The sequence below is a fragment of the Hipposideros armiger genome, unplaced genomic scaffold (genome assembly GCF_001890085.2).
Source record: "Hipposideros armiger isolate ML-2016 unplaced genomic scaffold, ASM189008v1 scaffold_262, whole genome shotgun sequence".
Taxonomy (NCBI): Eukaryota; Metazoa; Chordata; class Mammalia; order Chiroptera; family Hipposideridae; genus Hipposideros; species Hipposideros armiger.
The window spans coordinates 1,095,897-1,111,540 of record NW_017731612.1 but is presented as its reverse complement, the minus strand read 5'-3'; the positions used below and the strand labels follow the sequence as shown (position 1 = coordinate 1,111,540).

Here is a 15,644-nt window from a genome sequence, read left to right as displayed (position 1 = left end):
AGCTCCATCGAGGGGACAGCACAGAGCAGAGGAGGCAAGAAACATGTCAGGATGGGCACGAGGAGGGAGGGGCAGGGCTCTGTCGCCACGGGAGGCGTTTCTGACACATCTCTAGAAAACAAATGCCGAGAAGAGCTTGTTGAGGGGACCGTGAAGGTGACAGTCACGGCCTGGGCAAAGGAGCACTGGGCTGGGACAGGGCTGAGCGCTCTGAGGGCCCGCGGTCCCCGCTTCACCCACCGGGGGGCGGCTGCATTGACCCCAGAAACGACAATGCAGGTCAGTTACCCAGAGTGGGAGACCCGCCTGTGGAGGGGTCAGAACAGATGACTGGGGTACAGCCACCAATGTGGGCATGGGGGCGGCACAGCCGAGTTGTTGCACAGGCCGCACCCACAAACCCCCAGACAGACCCAAGTAGGAGGTAACTAAGGAAATAAGAGTTTAACAAGTTCAAATCCGTGTCTTTGGGAAGATATAACCATGAAACAAAAAACCAAAAATCAACAAAACTCTCTTCTGAAAAAGAGCAAAAGTAAGATATAATTGAACTTTCTAAATGATTGTCAAAAAAAAGGGGAGGAAATCTCTACAAAAATATAGAAAATAGGAGAGAAAAGTTAGCAGACATGAGTGATCAATGCACCGACATTTGACTGGAAAAGAGAAAATAAAATGGAGAAAAAAATAATTTTTAGAAAGCAACTAACAGTACGTTTCTGCAGGGCTGATGAAGACCTGTCTTAAGGACCGGACGGGGATAAAGCATTCAAGCCAGGAGGAATGGGGGAAGGCTTCCGCTAGACACATGCTGGACCATTTACTGCACAACAGAAGATTCTGGACGTTTTCAGTCGTGTGTGACACCACTCTCCGTCCCCGGGTCTCCACCTCACACCCAAACCATCACCAGGAGCGTGTCGTCGCCGCAGGGCTAGCTCTGGAGTCGGGACCGCTTCTGCCAAGTAGAAAGCTGAGGCCGCGCTCACTGAGACACCATGACGGCGCCCGACAAAACGGCCCACAGGGCCCCAGGCCTGCACCTGAGCATCCGGCCTCACTGCACTCCCTCCCCGCGCTAGGTCTCGCCCGGGACAGGCTCCCTGCGCGCTCTCCACGCTGCCTGCTTGTCCTTGTCCCCGCCGCCAGGCCGCTCAGGGCTCCGCGTTCCCTCTGAGGCTCACAGACTGGCTGTTTTTCTGCAGGTTCCAGGCGGGCAGATTCCTCTCCACCCCCTCAAGCCACGGAGCCCTGAGGCCCAGCATGTCCCCCGGCCAGTACAGAGCCTGAGAAGAAGTGGCTGAACCAAGGGGCAAAGGAAGGTTTTCTTCTGTCAAACTGGCAGGGGCGTTTTCAACGAAAGCCTCAGGCCACGCCGAGGTGCGGCACTGTCTTTGGCAGGTGGCACGACTGGACACTGGTCCGGAAAGCGCTCTGAAAGTGCGTAAATCAGAACCACCGACAGGGCCGCACAGAGGCGGTCACTGCAGCCTCGTCCACCGGTGGACATTCCGGAAACACTGACCCCGGCAGCAGAGGGCAGAGGAACCGACAGCGTCTCACAACACAACATGCGGGGCCACCGAAACCACGCTGTGAGAAAACGCTGGGAAAGCGAGACACGAACCGCACACACGATGCACGTACGTGTGGGCATCAATGACTAGGAGACAAGTCCGACTGTTGTCACTTGTCAGCGTGTGCTGTCAAGGCAAGTGACTTGTTTTCTTTCCCTATTCACGTTTTCCAGATTTTTGATGTTTTCTTCCAGAAGCGGTGACATTCACACTCATTCAGGGTCCACGGCCCTGAAGCCTTCGCAACATCACTCTCTGTTTGCCGGGCCTCACTCACTCCCCAGGTGATGCCAGCCTGCCCGAGGCCACCACCACTGCCCCCAAACTGCCGTAAGTGCCCACACATGCCCTCTTCCCAGAACTCATGTGACGGGGCCTCTCTCTAACAGGGGACACCACTGACCGCCCCCCAGGCCTTTCAGGGGCCTCTGCGCCCTGGCGCCAGCCACTCCACGGCCAGGGAGCTGAACAAAACCCAAACTTCATGGACTCCGTGGGTTTCGTTTCGCACCAGCCACCCCTTCTCCTCTGTCTTACAAATGATGCCTGTGCCTGCACTCAGTTCAGGAAACAGCACCCACAGCCCTGTGGTACACGGCCAAGTCACGAGAGGGTCAGCGTGACACCACGCAGCACGGGGATGGACAGCACCTGGGACTGGCCAGATGGCACACGTGGGCACGGCATGTACCCCCTTCTGGCAATGGCACCCTTCACTCAGCTTGCTCACAGCCAAAGCGACCAGCCTCTGCCAAGCCACTCCTGGCCGCACACGTGTCCGTGGGCACAGGACGCTGCAGAGGCGGCGTGTGCACGCTCGTCCGTGCCAGAGGCCTCACTTCTCAGCCTCCCTCCCACTGGCTGCCCTGTGGACATGCTAGTGATTAACACCTGGACACGGCACGAGGCCGAAAGGGGCAGCACACACACCGAGGCCCCGGCGCTCAGCACCCAGACCTGCGGCCTGCCTGAAGCCACTGGGGTTTCCAGTGTCTCCGCCCCCCGCCGGGTTTGCCCAGAACTCAGGACACTGGACTTAAGTGTGGAAGTGGGAGTCCAGGGTACAGCGGACACGCTGGTCCTCCCGTGGCTCTGAGCTGGCAGGCTAACTCGCAGCAGCAGCCAGCAGGGGCCCCTGAGAGCGCACGCCCTGCGTTCCTGCACCCCGGGCACCTCGAGTGCACACAAAGGACACAGCGCTGCGCCCACCTGCAGAGGGGCACAGGGCGGGAGGGGGCGGCTGAGGACACCACAGCTTCAGCCCATCCATGGTTCACCTGCGTCCACCAGGTGACACAGAAAGGAAGCCTGGCTGACATGTACGGCCCGGGCAGACTGAGGGGCTCGGCTTGGCTGCCAGACGCGGTCCGCGGCCCGGTTCTAAGCGTGTGTTTCACATGCAGGCAGCAGCTTGTGTCTGCAGCTAATTACCAGTCTATTTGCAAGAAAGCTACTGAGCCGGGGCACCCTGAACCCACACTGTTAGCTGGGGAACCTCGACTGGGGCGAGAACATTAGACGAGTAAGGCCTCCTAGGAGCCAAGGCTCCCCCACCTGGGGGAAGTGGGGGCCCGGCAGTCGTCTGGCCACTTCAGCTGCGCTGGCTGCTGGCGGTTAGAAAACAAACACAGTACCTCGGGTTCTCCGTCGGCCACCTCAGTACGTGGATGGTTTCGAACCAGTTAAGAAACGTACGAGGCTGGTGAGGAAGTGCCCAGTTTCCTGCAGAAACAACTGCAACATGCCCTGAGGGGGAAGCCAGCCCCCTCCACAAATCTCAGAATAAATTACCCAAAGCCACGTGTCAGCTGTGACTCGGCACGTCTAACAGTCACTTTTGCTTTCTCATTATTGTGGGTTTTTTGTCTAAAAGCAAAACCGTTTGACGGGCTGATGGAAAATATGATTTGTATTACACCATTTATACCGAGGTGCCACTGTGAGGGACCCCAGGGTGACATGAGTTTCTAGGAGCTCTACACAAGCAGAACTGTGCTTACACGATGCACTGACAGAAGCAAGCCATCAGCCATGTCACTGCAAACTGCACTCAGCACAGGGACGCTGACCGGCGCCAGGGTCACAGGCTGCCCCCACCCCCAGGACAGGCGAGCAGCACCCAGCATGTCCCCACACGGCTGGTGTCTGTGGTGAGGCCAGGTGAGATGTCACCCAAGAAGTCATCAGGAGGGGACGGGACAGGAACAGGAAAGTGGGTACAGGGGTCCCAGCAGATGTTGCACTCAGCACTGTGGGCACAATACATGCCCGCATGATGCTTGATGACAGTGCCTAATGTCAACTACATAAAACACAGTTGGTCACCCCCTGACCCCCGCCCCGCGGTGCATCCAGGCAGCCTCCAGGGTCCCTGCAGAGGCCGCACTGTGCAGGGTACCGAGCAGCTGGACACCTGCAATTCCAGCCCCGGCTGAGGGCCAGGCGTCCAGCACGGACCCCTCCAGTGTGGGTCTGACACAGAAGGACCCGACTTGCAGCTCAGTGGTCCTGGGGACTCAGAAGAGCGCGGCGCCCACACTGCTGGAGACGGGGCACCCGCAGTCAGCAGTCCCAGAGGACGCGTACGGTCCTGCTACAAGGTCCCTGCGCCGCGGGGACACATGCGCAGCGCAAGGACACGGCAGTGTCGTTCCATTTCCGTCCAGTTTCATGTTACACACCCAACGCGCCCACTGTCACTTAGCTTAATTACATAAATTATACACCAATTTGAAAATGAGTGTATTTGTGACGTATGATCAACATCACGTTAGAGAGATAATTAAAGTGAGTGTCAATGTATTTAAAATTGTGGAGTTTGGATATGTGTCATATTTGGGTAACCTGACACTGTCTGTGCAGGCAGCTCACATTTCAGGCTGTTTAAATTATGAAGACAGTATCATCTTAAATGGCCCTTGAGTGAAGTCCCCGTAATGAAAGGAAACATAAAAATGTGTGACACGCAGCATCTGTGGGTCCCCAAAATCCCTCCCTAATTTAGGCCACGCCAAAGAATTCCTCTGACCGAACCTCCTTCACCTGCCAGATGAAGACATTAAATTAGAGGGTCTGGAAGACTCCTTCCGTTTCTACAACTCCCCGAAACTGGGTTGGAGAGTGGGTTCAACGAGATTGATACGGTTTAGTTCATAAAAGTCGTTAAGACTCAGAATATGGATGCTAAGAAACGAAAAACAAACAAGAAAATGAAATTCACCTCGATTTTAAACTGTATGTTACAGACTCTTTCCTGTGAAGACAAATTTCATAGGACTCTGTGGAAATGCAAATTCCACTCAGCGTGCCTGGAGTGGGGCCCTGGTTATTCCCTCCGGGGATGTGGGGTGGTAAGGAGGATTCCTAACTAAAAGGGGTGGGGGATGAAGGGAACAAAATGATCTATGACCAGACAACCAGCCAACAGAACCTGTAAGCGACCAGAAAACCAGGTGTTTTTAACCACACAAAAGACAATTTGCTTCAAATAAGGACAAAACTTCACGTACGATTTGTAGGGCCCGACATGTAGCAGGTGCGCCGCCCTCCAGCACAGTCCCCCCCCCCCCCGCCGGCTCTGGGCGCCACCAGCTGCACTGGCCAATCACCACCGAGAGCCTGAGATCGCCAGGGGGGCCTGGAAACCAGCCACCAAAGGGTCCCATGAACTCGGGACTCGGGACAGGAGGCCCAGGTCTGAGCATGTCCCTATTTTTCACGCCCACCAGGTGATAATAACATTACACAGTCACAGTCATCAAATGGCTTTTATACACTGAGGAGCTTAGACGAGTTTGTGTTAACGAAGCTGAGAATACCTGAATCCACCTAAACAACCAGTCAGTAAGTAAAACGCAATATTGTAAGTTCAGGTTATAAGAGCTAACCAGGAAAGCATTTTGAAATCTACACTGAATTCTTCTTTTGTCCTAAGATGAGGGACACCTGTTCATCACGTGGGAGAACTGAACCGCCTGGGTTGAGTGTGACGGGTCAGCGGTGCTGAAACCCCAGCGTCGGAACCGCCCCTGGAGCTCGTAAAGCACACCTGCGGGCCTGACCAGCTCCTGGCTCTAGACCCGCGAATCTGTGTTTCTAACAAACCCCACGTCGCGCTGGAGCTGCTGGTCCACGGACCACTCTCAGCATCACTGATGGGGATGGAAGTATGCAGTTTCGAGACGTGCCATTTTCCTTTTTGACAAAGAAAACGGGCATTCAACACTTTCAATCTTTATTACATACCTGGTTTCAGAATATATATGCATTTCGGATACAGACAGACAACCAGAGATGGAGCCAGAACATGGACAGAAGAATGTGGGGCGCTCCTGCTGCCCCCTCCTCCCCAGGCCACCTGGGTACCACTCGTCTCCAGGCATCCACGTCCTGCGACTGGCATTCAGCAAAGAAGGAAACGCTTTGTTTCGACTCTGACCTCATCCTTAAACAAGTGAGGAGTGTCATCAATCATACAGCTGGGGTTGTGCGAGGCTTTAAGTTCTGATAGGTATATGCTTTCTGTAAATCAACAAGAAAAGAAAGCCAATGCTTCACTAATGTTTTAAACTGTCTCGTTAGGACTTTTCGTAACTCTGTGTTATTAGGGTTCTATCTGCTGGATGTGGAGGAAATGCAGACCAAGTCCTCTGCTTCTCCCACAGCGAGACAGGTTCAGGGGCGCACCGTGACGCAGGACGCAGTGGCTTCAGAACTGTGCCCGGTCACAGGGGACCAGGCACTGATTCCTCCTCACCATAACACCCTTTCCTTACTCTCCAGTTTTCCTTACTTTCCAGTTTAAGTGAATTTCCAATATTACCTCCACTAATGTGATCGAGTCACAGGATCAACTCCCCGTGATGTCACAAACACGTGTTCAGACCAGAAGTGTCCGGCCAAATGTAACCAGGAAACAAAACCGGACCTGTGGCTACTTCCCTCTTCAACGTTCCCGAGTGAGCGGACTTCGCGCTGCTGTCCCATGGTCACCCGGGGAAGGCTGTTAGGGGTGTCAGATAAAGCAGGTCGTCACGTTACCCCAGAGGGAGGCCGGCAGGCTGGTCCTGCAGGGACGCTGCGCCTCTCCGGCCCCCTGGCCGTCACTACAGTGTCACGTGGCGTCCTCCTGCACCAGGTTCACACAGTGGGGCAAGCCCAGACGAGTGCTGATGTCATGCCATCCTCCTTATCTTGCAAACACGATGCAAATATACTTCAACACTGCTAGGTCATGTATTTGTTCCAAAATGATACCCAATATTTTTTTTACATGTGTATTTTCAGTTAGAAGATAAATCAGAGTCCCAACTTAAGAACTAAAGGTGCTGAGCTCAAACCCCCTCATTTGCAGAAAGGGACAGTCTCCGGGGTGGCTGCCTGGCATCATGCAGCGACTCGGAGTCACTCACTGGGTCCTACTCCCATAAGCCATCCAGTCTGCACCCCAGGAAAACCCTCCGAAGGGCTGTCCCAGCACAGAGGACAGGTGGGCTGCTTGGGAACCCTGCGATATCAGGAACCACAGCAGCCGTCTCAGAAAAGCCTCACACCGATGTTCTCACACCTCTGAGCAGCTTTCAGGCTGTGCACCAGGCTCTCGGGCAGTGAGTCCGGCCATGTCTGGGCTGCGTGTTGACTGACCAGCTGACGCGGCTCTTACACGTTACAGGCACACACTGTGCAGGCCTCCAGGAAGCCCACATACTGCTCTACACGCCCCTCCTGCGACCCTCCCTTCCAGGCAGCACGGTTCCAGCAGACTCGTGGCGGGAGTGCATTTCAGGGCGGCACCATGGAAAACAGACTTGTCTTCACTGGTGACAACAATGATGAGAAACAAGGCACTTCAGGCCCATGGAGAGGCTGGACAGTCACCACACAGGACAAGTGAGTGCAGCGTCCAGCTCCCACGCTCGTGGTGGCCAGTTTGGAGTCACCAGGAGGTGTCCTCTGAGGTCCCTCCCGAAGGCAGGGACCTATCCCCAGAAGGGTGGACGGCATACGGGGCAGGGCAGGGGGCGCAGGAGGCAGGCGCAGGGCGGGCAGAGCACCTCGCCTCTGTGTATTCTACGTGTAACACAGAAAGCCTATTCGAAGCATATGCTCAGATACAGTCTCACGGATCCAAGTAACACAGCCACCTCTCAGTGCCCTCAAGAATTACTTAAAACGGGCAAACCACAGTCAGGCATCCCTTCTTAACAGTCTTACCTGATCTGTTTACTTTGTTTTTATCTCTGAAGTGATTTCTTAAAATGTGTTTCCCCTACACCCATTGCCCAGAGGGGACGTGAGAGCCACTGACGTGGTCAGCTCCCACAGCAGGGGAAGGGCCCCCCAGGCCGGGGCTGGCAACGCACCCGCAGAGAGCTCTGGGGGGCGCGACGCCCGGGTCAGGCCCTCAAACCCGTGCAGGCAGCCTCTTCTCCCGCCAGTGTCTCCTGGCAGCTGGCACAGTAGAGCCAAATATAAACCCAGGAGGAAGGCTGAATGCACTGCGTTCTGTCACCATCCCCTTCCGTCAGCCTGACCTGGAGTCACCTGCACCTCCACCTATTAGAAGCCCAGGGAAAGTTAAGGAGAAAACGTACTCAGCTGTTGTAATTTTCTAGTAAAGAGCTCAGAGGACTCACAGTGTGACCTTTGTCAGAGTAAACTTCTCCCTGTGTGACTAAATGACACAGCCGTCTCTGTAAGATGTCCTGCTCCAACACAGGACATTTCCTTTGAAACAAAATAAGGAAACATTCCAAGTTTGAATGATTCGTTCTGGAACGCACCAAAGGACCGAATCACCATGTACATACAGAACATTCCAGAGCTGAGCTGCCCGGCTGCCTCCGGCGACCAGGAGCCACCATGCACATTGGGCGCTGTGGGGACATATGCCTGAGACCCACCTCTGGGAGCTGACACTCCCCAGAGGGAGACGCGACGCAACAAGCGTTAAGGCATCAGCAACACACACAGAAATCGAAGTCAGAGAAAAGACAGAGGCACTGGGGGCAGCAGTCTGCAGAGGGACTCGTGACAAAAGTGTGAAGGACGAGGACCTGAGCAGGCAGAGGGGCGGCGGGCCAGTGGCGCTGGGGGTCCTAGCAGTGCCACAAGGGGCGGGTGGAGCCTGCGGCAGCAGGAGGACACGGGGCAGCCCCGAGGGCAGGCTGACCATCCCAGATTTCCCAGGTGAAGGCGACACAACCGGCGAGGCAGGAGGGACAACGGAGGGACCGAAGGACAGGGACGTGAGGAAGGGGCACTGGTGTGGCCGTGAAGGGACAGGGCCGCAGCAAGAAAGGGAAGTCCCAGCGTGTGAGCTGTGCTCATGAGGACAGTGATGGACCAGGGACCGAGCTCCACCTAAGGGGACAAGGACAGGCTGGCCTCCAAACACCAAGGTCCCTCCCATGGAGACAGATGCCAGTGAGGCGGTCAGGCCCTGCGGTCTCGAGACAGCACTGAGGCCTCAGCCAGAGTCGTCCGTTTGTAAATAAAATCCAACCCATGAGCACGAGTAACCAGGAGACAGAACAAAGACAGGAGAGCAGAGCTTTGGGGACAAGAATGCCAGGAAGGGCAGCCAGGGGGCCACAGCGGGAGAAGGAGAGCGTGGCGGGAACCAGAGGGCCTGTCAAGGTCACGGCCACGGTCATGCTTCAGCGGGCGGACAGCTCTGGTCCCCGCGCTGTGCTAGCAGCACCTGCGGTCTGTCCCAAATCCCTCAGGCGTCCTGGTGACCTCTGGAGCTGGCAGAAGAGCCCTGGACCCCCGGTCCTGTGGGGACACGTGACCACACACCAGACAGCGCTCAGGACAGAATGAGGACAAAAGGACAGACTGTCCGAGTAAGAGAGCTAGGAACTGCTAAAGCTGAGTGTGACACTGCACCGTTCCGTAGGGAAACTGAGAATTTAAAGCCAGAGTGCAATGCAACCACAGCATTTTCCAGGGACGTCCCCAGCAAAGCACGGCCAGACTGGAGGGTGGCCTGTAGTTTGCAGGCTGAAGGCCACAGGCGTCTGTGTTTTATTAACCGCATTTTCAGCTTCACGCCGCCGTTTCCTGCTGGGTGGGGTACAGCTGGCCCCCCGGGACGCCCACTGGGACACAGAGCGGATCCTTTCCTCTTGGTTTTTCTCCCACTGTTGTTTCTGGCGGTTCTCGTCCCCTGGTTCTCATCCCGATTTCTTAGTTCTCCTGCCAGTTTCCCTCACTCTCACTTTATCCCATCAACATACATTCTCACAAGTGCCAGGAAGTATTTTCAAAACCGGGAGAAAACAGTCCGTGATTAGCATCAGTATTCCCTAAAATAGTTTCACCCTTGACCTTATCCACAAGCTCCTTTTAAAGGGACAGGCAAACCCGTCTGACGAGTTCTCCAAGCCATGTCCCTGGCTGTGTGCACAGCTGGGCCGGCGGGGGAAGGATGCAAACCTATGGAAAGCACCCGCTTCCCGGGCAGGACCCAGGAAGGGCTGGGGCCTGACCGGGTCCTGGGGCAGGAGGGCAGGCAGCCCACAGCCCCCAGCGGCTCGGCCACTGCTGGTGGGGTGTGCTTCCTGCCCGCGCCTTCTCGGCAGAATAAGCGACAAGAGAGAGAGAGCATCAGATGAAGCCTTTATTGTCACGGCGGGGTTTGGGAAATTCTGGTGGGCGCCACTGCATTCCAAGCGTGCCCAAGCCTGGAGGTGGCTGCTTGTGTGTCTGTTAAACAGACTAGGGAAATCAGAATTTGCAAACCAGATTAATCAAAGCAGGATTCTTTTCACAGGAAGATTTACTCTAATATTGCTTTCAGCAGCCAACTCTCTGGGTGCCCTTAAAATATGATATGCTAGACAATAACTGTCCACATGTTTCACCGTAAAATATTTCAATAAAATATGTCCACGTTTCATTGTAAAATATATACTACACACAGACGTATAAATATTAACACAACAGGTATCTGTGTCCCCATGAACTGTATTTATAAAGTGTTAACATTTTGCCCTTTTTCTCTTCGGGTGTTTTCAAAATTTAAATATGAATCTAAAATATGATTCAATTTACAAAAACTGAATTTTTATACAATTTTTCCAGAATATGTTATAGTACACTTAATTCAACTTTCTTTTCTATTCTTTTCTTTTTTTTTTTTTTTTTACTTTTTTAAATTCATGGGAACATATTATTTAAACTAAAACCTAGAGGAAGACCAGCACCACGGTTATTACTTTTTAAAGCAAGTCACAGCCAATGTAACAGCTAAAAAATTAGGACTTGGTGTCTCGAAAATATTTCAAGTATTAAATTTCTTCTGAATGTAACTGAAAAGTGCAAAATAATTAATTTTACCATATTTTGTATAATAACACTTCCAAATCAAGCAAATGTTTATCAAACCGGTGATGATGTAACTTTATTCAGTGACCGGGAATGCCTGCAGACCCGTTTCTGTATCTAAGGCCAGGAAAACCGATGCTACCACCTCCGAGTAAAACCAACAAAGGGATTATTTCAGGTACTAACAATTCAGGTAAGCAGCACAAAGCTTTGGGCAAAACGCACAGTCTCTGAAGAGCTGCTGACCACACGTGCTTTCTGCTTTACTCCTTACACACTTCCGGCCACAGGGCAGGTGCTGGCCCAGCCTTCCGGGCGCCCTCCGCCCAGGAGCTCAGAAGGCCCGTCTGGGTCGGGGTATGCACGCCCGAAGGCTGCCCTAAAGAAGACACTCGCATCTAGTGTCACCTCTGTAGGACTGGATCTGTAGACACACAGCCTGGACCCGCACGAAGTCCGACCCTGAAATGTCCCGCACAGCCCAGTGCCCACCCCGCGAGGGAGTCGGCCAGGGGCAAAAGGCGCCAGGCAACTCCTCCCAGAGCGGTCCGGACTCCAGGAGCCAGGCTACAGAACTTCTGGTGAAGAACAGCATTCAGGGTTGAAACCTACATGCATAATGTCTTCAGTTTACCTTAAAACCACATCTCATCCCCTTTTACTCAAAAAACACTATTGGGTGTCCTCAAAACGATGCAGTTCTCTAAATGCTATGCAAACAATGGTAAGCATGACTGAAACAGGCAAACTAATTTAAACTAAAAGAATAACAGACATTAGTGTAATCCATTAATCACCAATGCTCCTTACAGCCAGCCACGCAGTCAGCGCCATACAGTGTGCAATCGTTGGCTGCTTTCCAAACCGTTTACACATAAACATTTTCTCAAACATCCACCAATTAGTCAAAAATTCATACGCATATAAAAATGGAGCACTAAATTTAGATGTTTATCCCTAAAATGAAGCATGACTTCATTCAGATAGAGAAAATCCTAAGGAGGAAAGGAGGAGAGTTTTTAAATGTTGCTATGGTGGACTCAGCTAAGAGAAACATGTAAACGTCACTCTTCCCCGTCTACACAGGTTAATAACTGCTTTCCTTAGTTGATTTCTGAGACCCCATAAGATGAGGAAGTACCTCCTGAATCATCAAATATCAAATTCTATTTTGTTCAGTTTTAATATCTATCTTGTTGTTTTGTTTTTGTTTTCAGATTCTTTTAAAGTGAATACTCTTTGTCCTCATTAAACTATCCAAGAAACGACTCAAAGAACTCACAATGCCAAAAATACTTTCAGCAAGACGTTTAAAATGTCTATGATTTGATTACCAGACGCGTTAAATAAACAATGTATGTGCAACTGACCCCTCGGGGCTGGTGGCAGGTGGCCTGTCCTGAGGAAGTGGACCTCTCTCTGAGCCCCCGAGGCATCACCCGCCCTCTCTCTCCTCCAGGACTGTTCCCACAGCCGCTCTGCCCCCTTCAAAACCTTCGGCTGTCCCATCCTACTGGCTTCTTCCCCAAAGGCTATGGGTAAGATCACATGCTCATCCTAAATGCATCTTTTAATCACTGTCCCCAAATCCTGAGATCAAGCATTGCTGAAGTGAGCTTCTCTTCAAACATCCCAATCCCAAATCTAAGCGCCGCTTCTCACGGAAGCAGCGGGCATGTAGGGCCACGGACCAGTGGCCTTCCAGCACCGAGCGGGACACGGCGTGGTCCTCCCAGCAGCCCCTCAGGTAGGCGCTTTGCTCCTCAGCGTGTAGAAGAGGAGGGAACCAAGTTCTGAGTTCAAGGTCACAGGCTCATCAGAGGCAGACCCAGGACAGCCTGATGCCCTCACCTGAGCGCTTCGCCTGTCACTTCCCGACACGCGCCTCCCTCCAGGGCTGCACAGGGCTGTCCGGCGCGCCCCCGCCTTTGGTCCTCTTCCTCTTTGTGCCTGCCCCGGAGGCCCGATCGACTTCCTTCCTTTACAGTCACCTGTCCGCTGAGAATGGCTAAATCCGTCCAGCTGTCCACCCACCCACCCGTCTAGCCTGACCCCTCTGCTCTGTGCGGTGATCCGTCTGGCACTCGTCTCCTGATGACTTCCTGTAACACTTCATACTCCCAAGTCCAGAACTGCAGTGTCATCTGCAGTTCCTGTAGGGCCTGTCCCATGCTCCTATGCCAGCCACACGCATGGTCACCTAGTCCTAGTCTGTGACCAAACCCCGTGACCACCTCCCTGCTAGCACTCTGGGTGAGGTCCTCACCCTCTCGGGACCAGCCTGCTGGGCCCAACTCACCCCCCTCAGAGCTAGCCTGGATCTGGACCGCCGGGAGGGGTGTCCACCCACTGCATCACACCTGTTTTAAAACGACCTACAGAAGACGAGGCACAGGCCCTGGGACGGCAAAGAGCCAGTCCACGACTGTCTTCCGTGTCACCCTCTCCAGGAAGCCTGTGGGTCTGCGCAGCTCTCAGCTCCATCTCCCCAGAGCCCTTCCGGGTCTGCACACCCGAGCACGGGGGCCCGGCGCCCAACACACAGTGGGCTTTCAATCAGTGTTTGCTGAATGAAAGCATGTTTGTCAAATGCTTCAGGTTAGGAAGCTACGGCTGCCAGTGTCTAGAGACTGAATTAAATGACTTTATTCAAACTGATCTGGTCGTGCAGCTCCTCCATAGGCCGGATGGAAGCAGTGCTGAAATGACTGCTCTCACCTTGAGTGAGGTCGGCAGGACTATCAGATCACACCGGCTCCTGCTACCAGCATCACGAACAGCTCGTGGCTGCCAGGGGCAGCAGTGCTGTGGCTACCACAGCCCCCACGTTCCCAGAGTCCGGGCCTGCCAAGGGAAAAGGAACACTTTTCAGGGCGCTTCAATTTCCCAGGAAAGCAAAGACTTTTCCGGAAGATTGAACTGCCTGAAAATAAGACACCCTTCTAAAGAGCTCACACACAAAATTTAAAAGCAAAACAAAAAACGGCTTAAAACCACTTCTATAGAGGCCACCCTTCTGGACCCTCAGCCCTTTGGCTCACGACCCAGCCCAGAGATAAAGCATGAAGACAGCAGCATCTGTCACACAGTCCACAGCTCTTCACACGGGCAACAGCCCACAGCATTTCACAGAAAGAAGCCCACAGGTAACAGAGCAGCAGAGCCGCTCGCAGCCTGCCCACAGCAGAAGGTGATAGCTGGTAACAGAAAGAGGACCCAGAAAAACCATAAAAGAAGGCTAGCGGCTCTGTCTCCATTCTAGAGTTTCACCCAGTGGGCTCCGACCATTTGCTACAGACAAAGCAGCTCTATACACCTCAGCGAAGAGCACGATTCAGTGATCTACGAATTCATGTTCGTCAGGGCGGCCCAACAAAACACTCACTTATGTCCGGGGAACAAGCAAGCAGAGCGTGAGGTTTAGAAATGCCTTATCTGTTTTAACAGCTAATTTGTTTTAAGTTTCAGTAATTAATGGTGTGAGGGGTCAGCTACTTGGAAAACGTGCTTATGTGAATAAGCGACAACCCAGGCGGTGTCCAATAAAGGCGATCTTTTGCGTTTTGAAAACCAATCAAAAGCCTGTACTCTCCTGGTGTACTCCGGAAATCTCCTGTGAATTAAAGTGTCCAATCAGTATTACTTGAGTAATGAGCACATAAAAACTTGGACAAGGAGTCTCAGGATTGAGAGGGCAGTTCTTTCTTCGTCATCAACGTGTAAGTGGTAATGACGCTGATGGGTACGGGCAAGGTACCGGGAAATGTTTTAAGTGATTGAAATTCAGTGTGAACTGTCCAACTCTTCACACACACACAAAAAACAGATTTTACAAAAAAAGCTTGTTCTACATCTCTTTCCTCTCATGGGTTTCCTTATTCTGATATGTGCATTAATACAAGCATGAAGCTCTGGAAATTTGAGATTTGAACCCAGAAAGAGTTGGAAGTATGGTTTCTCCTCAGGCCTGCCCGGGGTTCTGACACACCCGCAAGCGTTCCCTGTGTGTCAGGGCCCCGGGCTGCACGCCAGCACCGAGTCACGCAGCACCCGAGTCACGCACCTTCCGGGCGGCGAGCAGCCCGCACAACACGCGTGTATTTCCCCCGGAATGCCCCGGAGCAGCCGCTACAGAGACACGGCCCGAGGCCGAGCTGCCCGCGCCGGGGGACACGTTCCCTTGGGAGCGCGGCGCCGCCGTGGCCGCGGGCGGGAGCCGCTGGCCGAGCTCCCGGCGGTACCTCTGTCCTGGGCTCGGCCGGCCGCGTCCCGCTCCAGCTCACTGAAGTCCCCGGGGACAAAGGGCGACACGAAGGCACCGACGGAGCACTTTCCAGCCGTCCTTCCGCGGGCGGGGGGCCCACGGGGTCCGCGCGGAGACTTTCGGACACGAGCGGTACACAGAGGGAGCAGCGCGCCGGGCGCTGGGGCCGCGCACCTCGCGTCCGAGCCTGGGAGCGCGGCGCTGCGGTCGGAGGCTCTCCCCGCGTCCGGGCGGAACCCCGAAACGCAGGGCTGGCCGCCGCACACTGCGCGCGGGGGACGTGACTCTCGGTCACCCCGGGGCACGCCTCTGCCTGCGGGTCCCCTCGCTGCCCCCCCATCGCCGGGCCCTGAGGCGCGGGGCGGCGGGGCGCTTCCCGGGGCGCGGCGGCGGCACGCCCCCCGCAGAGTCCGCGCCGCCCGGGGCCCGACCCGCACACGCCGGGCTCGTGAGGGGCCGCGCAGGGGTCCGCG

General features: G+C 54.2%; 1 protein-coding gene across 10 annotated transcripts in view; it reads right to left on the bottom strand.

Annotated features, from left to right (window-relative positions):
* UGT8 (UDP glycosyltransferase 8) overlaps window positions 1-15,644 on the bottom strand; it is a 52,982-nt gene that overhangs the window by 36,535 nt on the left and 803 nt on the right. For 2 of the 10 annotated variants that reach the window (XM_019656536.1, XM_019656533.1), the window contains exons 2-3: window positions 13,626-13,751; window positions 5,823-6,098 (exon numbers count right to left, since the gene is read on the bottom strand). The exons of 1 other annotated variant lie outside the window; for it this stretch is intronic. The gene's annotated coding sequence lies outside the window, so the exon portion shown is untranslated. Of the gene's footprint in view, window positions 1-5,822; window positions 6,099-12,758; window positions 12,919-13,625; window positions 13,752-14,292; window positions 14,731-14,970; window positions 15,042-15,644 lie in introns of those variants that run through there. 7 more of the 10 variants (XM_019656535.1, XM_019656537.1, XM_019656539.1 and 4 more) reach the window with 7 other exon arrangements.